Source organism: Pinus tabuliformis, chromosome 1_1 (assembly GCF_031772625.1).
Source record: "Pinus tabuliformis cultivar Carrire ecotype Pingquan chromosome 1_1, CPIR1, whole genome shotgun sequence".
NCBI lineage: Eukaryota > Viridiplantae > Streptophyta > Pinopsida > Pinales > Pinaceae > Pinus > Pinus tabuliformis.
Genome location: NC_142297.1, coordinates 796,755,132 through 796,768,839, shown reverse-complemented (window position 1 = coordinate 796,768,839; position 13,708 = coordinate 796,755,132). Strand labels below are relative to the sequence as shown.

The 13,708-nt window shown below is 38.3% G+C and overlaps 1 long non-coding RNA gene across 2 annotated transcripts in view; it reads left to right on the top strand.

Annotated features, from left to right (window-relative positions):
- The first annotated feature begins 3,660 nt into the window (after positions 1 to 3,660).
- The window catches only part of LOC149216397 (uncharacterized), a 259,951-nt gene continuing 249,903 nt past the window's right edge, over positions 3,661 to 13,708 (top strand). For both annotated transcript variants that reach the window (XR_016250548.1, XR_016250549.1), the window contains exons 1-2: positions 3,661 to 3,740; positions 3,838 to 3,904. This is a non-coding gene — a long non-coding RNA (uncharacterized LOC149216397). The remainder of the gene's footprint in view (positions 3,741 to 3,837; positions 3,905 to 13,708) is intronic.

The window sequence follows — 13,708 nt, the reverse complement described above, 5'->3', positions numbered from 1 at the left end:
CATTAACTCCACATACAAATTATGAGCTTAGTAAATGAAATGAGTTCATGTTAATGTTAGCTAAGCTTTGATTTATAGAATTCTTGATGTTAGTGAGAGAAATAAATTCCCCTCAATATAACTAGTCTTTTTTCAAATGCAAAATGTCATTGCTTTACTATCAAATTGGTGTGAACTTATTAATAACCAACCTAGATCCATCTTAACTCAGGATCAACCTAGAGGGAACAAATCTCTTTTCACTCCAAAAGAGGTTTGCATCTCAAGAGATTTAGATCCAGAGTTAATATGGATCTAGGCTGGTTTAATTCCCCCTTTAAATAGGTTATATTCCACATAAATAGCATGGGCCATTTTTATTTTATTATTTTTAGTTTAGTTTAATTTAATTTAATTTTGACCAAATTTAAATACATTACATTAATCTTTTTATTTTATTTTTATTTATAAGATATGACACATTAGATACAATATCTCTACCATATATTAAAAAAATGAAATTAAAACTGCAAAATTACTAAATCCATAAACAAATAATAATTTAGTTAATTCAATAACAATAAATAATTTTTAATATCTTAACATGAGTATTTCCATTAACACATTCTACTTCACATTTTATCAAATATTTAAAAAACAATTTACCATTTACTATGATTTTTAAACATATCATCACTATTTATTTCATACAAAATTATATTAAAATAGATACAAATATGATTTAAACAAAACAAAGTGTTAACAATTTATTATTTAAAATTATTTTTCCATAAAATTTTCAATATAAAAATACTCTCTTATTACCATTTCTAAATTTAAAATATTATATCCTTTTAATATTAAAAGTAATAAAAAAAATATACTCTTATTGCTATTTGTAAATTGAAAATATTATTTCCATTTTAACATTACCCATAAATCTAAATGATTAAATTATTTTAAAAAATTATAAATTATAAATTATAAATAATCAAAACTATAAATCCATTAAGATTGAGGTGTTTTAAAAAATTTAAAATTATAAATAATCATAACTATAAATCCATTAAAAAAATATACAACACATACATAAAAATCACCATTTCAATAATAATTCACTGATTGAAAAAAGAGAAACAAAATCATAGCTAAAAATAACCTACTCCTTTCGTTAACCTCGTTGGGTAAATATTCCACCTACTCCCTTCTTTAACCTCGTTGGGTAAATATTCCACCGTTAGCTTCTATTTATGGCATGCTTTTGCTTTTTTTCACACGCGCGAAGTGGTTTCTATTCATAAAAAAAGGTACGTTCAAATTAAAGAAAGCGAGAGAGGTGTGAAGAAATAAAAACCAAACCATAATACTGGAACCTTACAAAAGCAGAGGAATTCAAATTTCCTTTCTATGGTGATTTCAGATTTGCATGGAACTCCAATTGGAAGTGGAATGTTGATGGCACGCCCACTTCCTTCCCAAACAGCTATGAGTTCAGAGATATTGTGACCGTTTGAAAGGGAGAGTATATAAGACAATTTCTAGCACACAGAACTGTCTCACTTTCCTCTCATATTCTTTTCTCATCTGCACTGCATTGGTTTGCCTTGTTTTCTGTCAATGTTGTTTTCCTCCATTGCATGGCCATGCATTTTGGATTTTTACAGTTTTATTTTTGATTTTTGATTTTTTTCTGTTTTGATTGTAATTGGCGCTTTCTCCTTTTCTTTGCCATTCTGTTTGCATTGCTTGCCCAGGCGACTTTGTTTTGTTTGCATTTATGTAGAGGAGAAGAATTGCAAGAGATGAAACGCTTGTGATCCGGGAAGTGGAGGAACAGGTATGCGTTTATTTTTCGACATATATAGATTTTGCTATTAAGTTTAGTACAGGGAAAAAATGCCTTGTAGATAATGGCTATGCATAGAACGCAAACTGTTCAACAGTTTTCATTCATTATTTCTATTGCACAGTGAAGCCGTGGAAAATCACAGGGAAGTTCACCGTAGAGATTGTGCTTTTATTTGTTTGGGCAATTCTTGCCTAATGGTTTTGGCCTGCTTAATAATTATGCAACAGGTGAAGAGAAGGGTTCGCAATGGAGGGAGATTATGAAACGAGAAGTTTCGGATTCTGAATTTGTCTTGTGCTTTCTCACTTGTTTCCATATATGTTTATCTGTCTCAATCGGCTGCAGACGCGGTCTAATGCGGTGTTTAAAAGTTTTGCAGTGAATTTGGGGAATGAGACGACACGCAGGACTAATTCGAACGTGCCAAAGGATGATCGTACACTCGTTTGCCGCATTCGTTCTATTAGGCTAGGTAAGTACCGATTCTTCTTTCTCGGTTTATCAAAAAGCCGAAAAACTTTCGGTGACTCTCAATATACTCTCTCTGCAGGTACAAATTCGGCCAGTCCATGTACAAATTCCGTCGGTCCATGTCGGCAAGCATTCGATCATTTCTCTGTTTTACTTACAGTTGAGATATGTCCTGAACCTATAATCGATAAGCATGCTCCAGGTAAATAGCTAACCCCATAGAGGATGGGTTTTAACATTAATTTGTGCAGTATTGACCTGTGTGCATCCTTCACCGGGGCATTTTTATTTTATTTTTCACCGGGGCATTTTTATTTTATTTTTGTTGCATAGAGCCGCCAGAATTGTTTTATGGTATTCTTGATACTGTACGGGAGGTTGACGGTGTTTATATATTATTTCACACTAAGGGTTTTAATTAGTTTTTCTATGGTCTTATTGATACAGATCCTCCGCAGCTTTTCATATTTTTTGGCGGTTGGCTTGCTTATTGGTTCATTATTTGATACAGGCAAACGGTTGAAGATGGGCGCTCGCCACAAGGAATTGAACATGACAGAGCTCAGGTTTGTTTTAGTTTATTTGAAGCATGATTCTGTATTCGTCTGTCCCTCTCACAAATGGTTTGCAGTCGAATTTCAGGAGAAAGGAGGAAGTGGAATTGCAGGAGAAATGACGAAGCATATTTACTTGGTCGCTTGGAAAAAAGAGGACAGTGCCTTTCGTACGAAATTGAGGAGAGGGTACGATGAGATCATGACATCTTGGTGGTATAGGGAGGTCTTTTCATACTTATTTTGTGCGAAGTTATAGGTACGTGCCATGCCATATCACTGTATGGTCGCTCGTACAACGTTTTTCGTACTTTGTATCTAGGTCAACCGCTAACCCACCCAATAGGAAACGTCTTGCTAATCGGTCGTAAAACAACTATTTAGAACTCTGTCCTGCCAAATTTCATTAAAGACGATTCTTAAGTAAGGTTGCCTGAAGTCTTTTAGATGTTCAGATTAGTTGTGAGTGTGTTATTTGTGTGGCTGCGTTTGTTTGCTTGGGACATTTTATTTTGTTGCAGGATGTATAGTAGAACAGAAGAAAGACGGGTAAAGAAAAACCCATTGCAGTGGAGAAGTTTGATAGCTGTTTTTGCTTGCTGTATTAGAGTGCCTAGAGCTGTAAGAGTTTAATTTGTAAGTGTTGTTTAAAACATTTTATTGTTTGTTTCAATTATAGGTTAAACCTTTTTATTGATTATTTTGATTTTAAAATAATGCTTGTTTGCTTTGACTTTGTTTGATAGTGCTTGGTTATCTGTTTTGGCTTGATTTATGGTTTACATTGAGCTTTTTGATTTGCAACAGTTTACAAAGGTTTGCCATTGAAGAAGAAGATGAGAGAATTTTTTTGTTTCAACCTACGAGCCATTTGAGTTTTTCCCTGGGTAGGTTTGTTTGTTTGGTTTGATTTTATCATTTATATATAATTAGAATGGCTCTATAAACTGATTGTTTTTCAATCTTCGTTTGCAATCATAACAGAGATGATATCACATGTCGAAGGAGAGATGATGATGAGGAATATTACCAGATTACAAGTTTGAACCAGGTAGATAGACATTCTTTCAATTGTTTTACAACTGGCCCTACAGGTTATATGGTTATTCTCCTTTTTGCCAATCTTCTAGTCATTTAATTGGTGCTGAAAATTATTATTTAGAATGTCCACCAAAATTTCACCAGAAGAACTAGATGACAGTAGAGGCAGGGTTATCTGAAAGTCACATGATTATATATGATTACATTGGCCAACTATGTAAGTATATTAATGCCATGTACTTTGTATGTCAAATTTCATTTTGTTCCTTCATCTTTGGGATGTTTTCCATAACGATTCGTTGATGTCCATGATTCCTTAGTAGCCCGTATTCCCTCCTTGTGTCACAAAATAGTGTGGGTTTGTGTTCATGATTAGGGATGATGTTAGTAAGTGCTGCTTTGTGTGTGAGCTTGGTGCATGTCTCTATTAAGATGAATAGAACTAGATGCCATATGAAGTACCAAAAGATACTAGCCTAAGGAACCAATTTTTTATTTTTATTTTTTGGGAATTTTCAATTATTTTGAAGGAATTTATCTCCCTTCCCTTGCTTTTGTACTTTTGCTAACTAGTCTAAACATACCAAATAGGATAACATGAAAAACATACTAAATAGGATAACATGAAAGGAGTTAGATAAATGAAGCATTAATTCTTTTACTACGACATATGCAAAACATGTAAAGCATGAAGTTATATACATTCAAACAAGTACAACTCCCCTAGATTATTGAATCTTCTCTTTTCAACCTATCATTGCCTCCTCCCATTATTAGCCATGGACCTTACCTAGCTCAAAAGCTAGCTCTTGAGTCGTCCACTTTCCTTAGACCAAGACAAGTATTTTGACTATTGAACTATCTGTTACATTTTTTGTGACCCACTATGGCCCCACATTAGAGCCTTGAGCTAGTTCATTATCAATGGTTCCTTGTGGCTTAAACCCGCTAGATGTGGGTTGTATTCCTTGATTTTTAGGTGAAAATCCTCTCCCCATATTTCTTTTCTGTTTGTGGGGGAGTTTTCCTCCCCATCCCCATACCTCCCATTCCCTTCCTAGTTCATTTACCCTCTTTTTAATAATTGGGTTGTCTTGTCTCTCAACAAGGTCTTTTCTATTTGTGACCCTTTGGTGTGTTTTCTTAGCTTCGTGGATTCTCTCTCAAGTCAACATAGGATTCTCTTGAGTAAGAGGCCTTCTTGTCCCTTTTCATTTGGGGACCTTGGTTCTCTCCATCTCCTCTTGGTGCATTAAAGTTTTTATGCCCTTCCTCTCTTTTTTATTAACATTGTCATTACCTAAACAATTGTCATGCTTACTCCCACCCATATTGGCGGGGTCTCTTTTCCTCTATTTATTAGAGAATGTTTGCTACAATCCTTGATACTCACTTATCCTCGCTTCTCTGATTGTTCCTTGTTTCTCTTCAATTTGCTCTCTTTGTAGTTTTTTTTCTCTTTAGTAGGGGAACTCCCTATTGATAATCTTCTTGCAAACCTAGCACTCAACACTTAATTTCTAACAAACTTAACAGATCTACTAATTAAATACATAGCTAGGTTCATTAAGACAATAAAATTAGGGGAAGCAAATATATCGATCTCAATCACAATGACACAATAGATCTTGCCCAATCACAATTTTTCATTAATAGTCTAAAACTTATCTGGGCTCTCGTCTTGGGATAATGGCCTAAGTGAGGAAATACAAAATACAAAAATAACCCTGGATGTGATCCTACAGATCTGTCCTAGATCGATCCATGATCTTCCTTTGGCCTTTCTACACTCGCTCAGACCCAACACATTGCTCACTGAGATGCCTCTCACAAACTTGTGTTGTTGTTGTGTGTTTTTCTCCTTTATTTGGCCTTGCTTTTATAACTTTATATTGAGCTAAATCCTTAACCCTAACCCTAATTTCTAAAGTGATTAATGGCTGAGATTAGATCTCGCCTCACTTGAGATCAATTGGCTAAGATTAAAACATAATCACTAAAGTAAATAATTTACTTTTCCTAAGTTTCTTTTAGCTCAATAATCTGACATAATGACATATGATTTTTCCTAAGTTAGACTTAGGCTAAGGTGCATTAGTAATCTTTCTCACACTTGAGCAACTTTTCTAAGGAGAATGTGGGCAACTTCTACACGCCTAGACATAAGGCCCGTGCAGAAGTACTTGCCTGAGCTACAAATCAACACCTACTACATTGTTTTGCTTACTCTTTCTTTTTCTCTTATTCTACATGTCTTTTAAGAGAAGGGGCAACTTAGTAGTCCCATTTCTATAGGCAAGATACATCCTCCTATCACAATTAATAGCATGGAACCTTGTACAATTTTACTTTGCCATGCTGCCTTCATTGATCCATTGATTATTCATGAATGTTATACAAGAAGAAAATCGTTCTATCATTGTTAATAGCCTAGGATATGTTGCAAATGTCTTTTCCATGCTTCCTCCATCCACTCATCCTCCCCTCTTTGGTTTTCCTTTTCTTGCAGTAGCGTGTCCACTTGCATAGCCCACATTTTTTGGCCCACCCTACATAACATCTGAGTCAAAGCCATTGTGTGACTTGCCTCTTAGTCTTTTTTGGATCCTCAAGTTAGTCTTAGCATTGCCAATGACATGCTTTATGTCATAATTGGTGTGACTGTGAACCATTGCACTTGTAGCGATGCCCATCTTAGTTTCATGCCCTTGCCTCATCCATAATTCATTTTCTTCCATAGTCAATAGTGTGTTTGTGGTCCATGTGTGCCAAACTCTATCCTAGTCCTTTGTTCTTGACACTTCCTTCCCTCCATGCCTTGAGTGTAAGCCTTCCTACTTTAGCTTGCTTGACTTGAGTTATGTTTTCTTGTTCTTTTTTCTATTTTTTGAGTGACAAATATGTTGGTTCTTTTCTAAAATGTTTGCTTAGAAAAACTTGGGGGCTTGGTGCTCTTGCTTGGTCATTTTGACCTCTTGACTTCCATTTCAACTTCTCACCTATTCATTTGGCCTCTTTGCACACTTCACCATCACCTTTTTTTGACCTCAAGACATAATATTTATGTCATAATTAGTGTGATTGTGAACCATTGCACTTGTAGCATTGCCCATCATATTTTCATGCCTTTGCCTCATCCATAATTCATTTTCCTACATGGTTAATAGTGTGTTTATGGTCCATATGTGTAAAACTCTACATTAATCCTTTGTTCTTTTGTTATGTGTTGCTCTTGACACTTCCTTCCCTCCATGCCTTGAGTGAAGCCTTCCTACTTTAGCTTGCTTGACTTGAGTTATTCTAATACTTCTGTTAGGTACCTCCAACGCTTTGGGGAAAGTTCTTCTTGTTCTTTTTCTATTTTTTGAGTTATAAATCTATTGGTTCTTTCCTGAAATGACCTCTAGACCTCCATTTCAACCTCTCACCTTTTCATTTGGCCTCTTCCCACACCTCACCATCACCTTTTTTTGACCTCATGGCATCATATTTGTCATAATTAGTGTGACTATAAACCATTTCACTTGTAGCATTGCTTATCATAGTTTCATGCCTTTGCCTTATCCATAATTCATTTTCCTCCATAGTCAATAGTGTGTTTGTGGTCCATGTGTGCCAAACTCTACAATAGTCCTTTGTTATTTTGTTATGTGTTGCTTTTAACACTTCCTTCCCTTCATGCCTTGAGTATAAGCCTTCCTATTTTAGCTTGCTTGACTTGAGTTGTTCAAACACTTCTGTTAGGTACCTCCAATGCCTAGGGGGAGAGTTTTCTTGTTCTTTTTCTTTTTCTTGTGAAAAATTTGTTGGTTATTTTCTAAAATGTTTGCTTAGGAAAATTCGGGGGCTTGGTGCTCCTGTGTGGTCATTTTGACCTCTCGACCTCCATTTCAACCTCTCACCTATTCTTTTGGTCTCTTCCCACACTCACGATCACCTTTTTTTGACCTCATGACATCATATTTTGGTTTCTTGGCCCCCTTTTTTGGCCTCTCTAATTCCCTTTAACCTCTTGGCCCTCCTTTTTGGCCCATAAACAACCTTTGTGCTTTTAGCCTACCTTTGGATTTTATTATCCAATCCCTCCTTTTCCTAACAAGACTTTTGTTGCAACAAGCAATGTTATACCATAGGCTTAGTTCATTAGTTGGTAAAATGGGAGGCACATCCTTCCTTGTTTCTATAGTCACCCCAATTGTCCTTGGTTTTTATCATTGCCCCATTATATGAAGGAAATGCATGTGAAGAATTAACTAATTGGGTTCATTAGTAGTAGAATCCATGCTTTTTCTATATAGGGCATCTTTCCCTGATATAGGTAAAAATATAACACAAAAAATGAAATTTTCATGCTACTTTTCCCATCGATATTTTTGAAGGTGCTTCAACCTTTTACAATGGTTCATTCTTTTTCTACCCATAATTTAATTTATTTAATTGGTCTTGTCCTTTGTTGTTGGTGCTTATCAACATTGACTTATCACGTTATATTATTAGCCATCCCAATACTACTATAATTGCTGGTCTTTTTTAGAAAGGAAGGCCAATCAAGAGTGTTGATTTTGATTACTTGGTTTAATGTGTAGTGCTACCCACCACCAGTGGGTAACCCCATAGGAGAGTTTTTCTCCTAGATTTGTCTTCCATAGACAACCAACAACCCTTGACAACCACTAGTGTAGCCGATATTGTGCCAGTTGATCTTCGCTCCCTGAGCCAATTGTATGTCTCCTCGCCCATCTATCGAGAGCGTATGTTTGAAGGTGGGCTTTCTAATCCTAAAGGTATGCCTTTCATTGTGCAATTGGGTGATTATGCTTTTTAATCCTTGGGCACACTTGGGTGATCATGCTTTTTTAACATCGGGCACACTTGGGTATAGATTATTGGGTGACTTGGAAGGAGGAAGGGTTTTGATTGTAGTCTTGTTCCCTCACCTTGCATGGGTGGTCACTCCTCAACCCTAGTCCTGTGGGATCTCCCTTACTAGCTTATAGCTTCAGGATGGGTACTACTTGGGAAACCTCGATTTTAGTACCGCGGTCCCGTTTTCCCGTTTCAATTTTTTCACTTCCCTCCGCACATTACATGCCCTATTTCATCATCTTCCCTATTTGGGTCTATGTTGCCACACAATCTAGTAGGGATCCTAGGAGGGTACCTAAGGGACAACTACTAGACTAAATGATAAAAAACAATGAGACAAAGACCCACTATCACCTTAGTTAGTGTCCCTTGCTCTTTACAGACTTTCGCTGATGGGATGAGTCCTAGTATGAAGGAAATCACTAATAATGGTAGGATCAACAACTAGGTATAATGTGATTTCCAAGGCCCATTCAAAAGAGAGGCTCGATATGAGGCTCACTTGCTTCAATGAAGCTTAATTGCTCCCCAAGAAAGACCTAAGGTTGAAGAATTAGACCTAGGGTTTGGGGCGTGTTTGACAACAATGAGTATTCCTAAGGTCAAGACCCTCAATATGATATAGAATCTCTCAAGCAGATTTGTGAGATAATCATATATCTTCAAGAGGGCTTTTGCTATTTGAGAGACGTAGATTGGGTCCACACAAGATTTAGGGTTTATGACTTTATCATGGAGGAAAACCTCCTAGGTGCACGCTAGATCAAGCTAGGACAATGAAAAGGGTCAAAATGATTAACTTCCTCTGAGTTTTATGTGCAAAGAACCTCAACAAGACCCTTCACCAAGACTTTCAAGGTGATTTTCAGGATTGCAGCTAGGGTTTGAGTTTTCTCACAACCCGACTATGGGAATTGTCTCAAATTTGGAGGAGATCTAAGGAAACATCAATGCAGAAAGTTGTCCAAGTGGTTTTGTAAAAGCTTCTCTCTAATGCAATTCACATCAAGACTCCTTGGGCTATGGAGTCTATGTGATTCAAAATTTGGCCGAAATTGTCTTCAAGGAGGCTAAAAAGTAATGCCCTAGCAAGCACTTTTTAACATTTACCCATCCAAAATAATGGACTTTTATGGAAGAAAAACAAGTTCTACTCCACTAGGAACATTCATTTACTTGTTATTAATGACTAACATGCACAAATTTGCAATATAACCATCTTTTGTAATGATATTCAACAATTAGGGCACAAAAGAAAAAGCTAGTTACAAAATTTTCACACATTAGACATTTTTCATCTACAAAAATCTTCAGCAATATTTACTTACAAGATAACAATAGATATATCCAATCGAAGATCAAGAAGATGGCTCCAAGAGAAAACAAAATTTCAGCTCCAAAAATATTGAAATGCATCAAAAGATTTGTTAAGTTTAGGTATGTTCTATGCTTAGAGCAATTTATTTAAATTTTCACAGTTAGCTCAATACCTTTTCCAGATTAGTAATCACATCAGCATTAAAGTAAACTGCAGATAGAACATAAACATAAATCGCTGAAGACAAGCCAAGACGAGGACACAAGATGTGGCGCTGCCCAGGGACAAACCCCGATGTGGGAAACCCTTGATCGATTCTTCTTATATGTTCTTCAATAGTTCATCAAAGAGAGAGAGAGAGAGAGAGGTAGTAAATTTGCAACAAAATTCAACACTTTGACTTATCTAGATAAGAGCATAGATCATCTCTAATAAGATGATACGTGAGATCAATTGAAGACATGCTGCTTCAACTGATTCTCCAAGGTGACTCCTTCACCTATCATTGTGCTGCATCTCATAATCATGCTGCACCTCATCGTGCAACACCATGTTGCACATGCTTGCTGTCCCATTGTGGCACTGCTGCACAATGTCATGGCTGTCCCATTGTGCCACTGCTGCACGATGTCATGGCTGCCCCGTTGTGCCACTGCTGCACAATGTCATGGCTGTCCTGTTGTGCCACTGCTGCACTATGTCATGGTTGTCCCATTATGCTTTGCCATACCATAGCAGCACCATGAATTTGCTGCACTAAATACCAATGTATCATACCACTATGTACAACCACTAATTTGGCTCCCACAGTTTGCCCAACAATCTGGTTCACACTGATCCTCATCTAGGATCCAACACCTACAAGAGATGTCATAGTCAACATGCCTTAGCTCACTGTATTGAGGTCTGATATGTTTGCAACAAACTGGTTAGGGCTTCCTAACAGTCCTTGTTAGACCCCTCCAATCAGTTCCTAAGGCCTCCTACAACTGCGGTCTTCCCTTCTAAGCTTGCTGCTCCAACATGCTGTCCTTAAGGCTAATTCCTAGCTCCAAGACTCTCCAACTAGCCCTGTGATTACTTCAGAACAGGGCTTGGTCTCTTGCTGTAGCACCCGCTGCCCTAGATCACAGGAATACAACCCTCAAACTCGTCACAAGTAGCCCAGATCTCCCTTGCACAACTCAGCGCTCTTGCTTGGTTGTGTAGCCCTCAAAACAGTCATGATAAGGCTACAGACCTAGCCTTTTCTCCTTCACTGAGGTTCCTACTAACCTGCGGCCTGAACATAAGATCTCCTCTCCAAATTCTCCTTCTTATGTCTTCTCCAAATCATTCTGTCCAAAATTTCCTAGGCCTCCCTAACAGCCAGGTTAGGACAATGTATAGGATTGTTGTGTCATCCCTTATTACCTAGGGCACCTAACCCTCCTTGATTGCGTGTGTGAGTCTTCTTTAGATTAGCGTAGATAGATCCTTCCTTGACTGCGGCTAGGTGTCATGGCCTCTTTAGGACAATGTTTAGATCTCTCCTCCATGGCTGCGTCAAGAGCTAGATCATCCTCCTTAGGACTGCGGCTAGGGCATCCACTTTAGAACTGTGTTTAGGGCTTCCTCCTTAGGAACGCATTTAGGGCTTCTACTCCTATATTTCTCTTCCACAAGACAAGTGGAGAGAAATCAAGAGAGAAGTGTGTGTGAAATGACTCTCGAGTCATCTCCTTTTATACTAAAACGTTGAGCACATGTGGGTGCTGTTTAGTTGCTGGCCGACCTTGACAAATTGTCTTATAACATAAATAAATTCATAACTCCACGAATACTTATCAGAATCAGATTATCTTTAGATCAATCTTCCACCTCTCGATGAGAGGGATCCAAGAAAAATATTAGCTGGCATAAATAAGATGACTTACATGGAGTTTGGCCCTAGTTGCCAATTTTAACACTCCCTCTCAACTAGGGAGAACTCCATCCACTGATCCATATGTCCAATTGTACTATCTCTGCCATCAGTGCCCTGCACTGCTTTGCTTTGTTTTGCTCTGCTCTTTTCTACTGTGCTCTACTCTGCTCTGCTGAACCATGAAGAAGAAGAATTGATTGAGAATGTCTCATACCATTCTCTACTGACCCGAAGTCAGTTTTATTGATCCCAGATCAATATCACAAGAGAGTGTCTCAAACCACTCATACTGACCCCTGATCAGTTTCATTGATCCCAGATCAATGGAGGTCATCTAGCATAGGGAGTACAGTAGATACAACGATGCGTCCATCGATAGTACTACTGTGGTCCCTAACGCCATTTCCCTACTCATAGGCTGGAAGAAAGGTTCTTCCCACGAGTCCCAAATTGCATGGGTAAGATGCCTCGACAGGAGAACCATTCATCCTGTCCCTAAGTTGCCTCGGGGTATCACAGGGGAAGGCTGAGCCATTCACCCTGTACACATCGTACCATTAGGGGAGGGTGAGTCGTCCTATGGTCACTTGTTGCTCCAAGCAGTACCCCAAGCCCCCCGGAGCTCCCAGAGCTCAATGCGTGAATCATGTAGGACCTTTATAAGAAGGTCTCTCAATGACTCCAAGTCATTTGGGAAATTCACAAATTTTAACTTTCCCCCGATGCTTTGACAGAATGTCTGCGACCTGTACATTAGTCTCAATGCGATAGAGCCTCCTTGTACATCAGTCTCAAGGTGATAGAGCCTCCTCGCTCATCGACGTACCATATCCCAGATAAGGTAGTATCTGATGTCTATATGTTGGAGCAATCATAGAATACATGGTTCCTCATCAATCGAATCCCCCCCTTGGTTGACATAGAGGATCCCGGTGGTATCCATCATGTGTACAAACAGCTCGCTGAAGAGCTTCCACAACCAGGTAGCTTCACACGAGATCATACTCGTAGCTATGTATTCGGGCTTAGCGGTGCTTATAGCAACCGACTTTTGCTTCCTGTTCATCCAGGATATCGAACAGAACCCAAAGAGAACCAACACTTGGAAGTGATCTTGCGACCCTCCACACTGCCTGCCTAGTCAGCATTCGAATAATCATGCAGCTTCACATTTCCGGCAGTGTATCTCAATCCATGAGAGATTGTGCCCTAAAGATATCTTAGAAGATTCTTGGCACCAATCCAGTGAGGCTCAACCATATATGAGCTCATCATACTAACTACAAATCATATGTCTGGATGGAAATTCACCAAGAACATCAACGCGAATGACTTTATGAGACTCAGAGGCATTTCCCAAATCTGGTCCGGCATCACTACCATATAACTTCTGAAAGTTAAGATCCTCGAGGTAGTCGCGGGCTTGCAGTTTACCATTCCACATCCGGAATCCAACTCCCTCCTACTTCTGCAAATGAGAGGGTCTGCACCTGTTAGAAATAGGTCGTCCTCAGAAGGTGTTGGTATGAGAGGTTTATAATCCATAACCTTCAAGCAAAGGTTTGGATCGGCTTCACTCTTAGTGAATCTCAGCTTCATCTGACAGCTATCAATCCTCTCATACTATGCCCGGGGTGTTTTGCTTCAAGCCATAGAGGGCTTTCTTCCACCTGCATACATGAGATTCCCGATCATGAATCTCAAACCCCTCAGGTTGTTCCAAA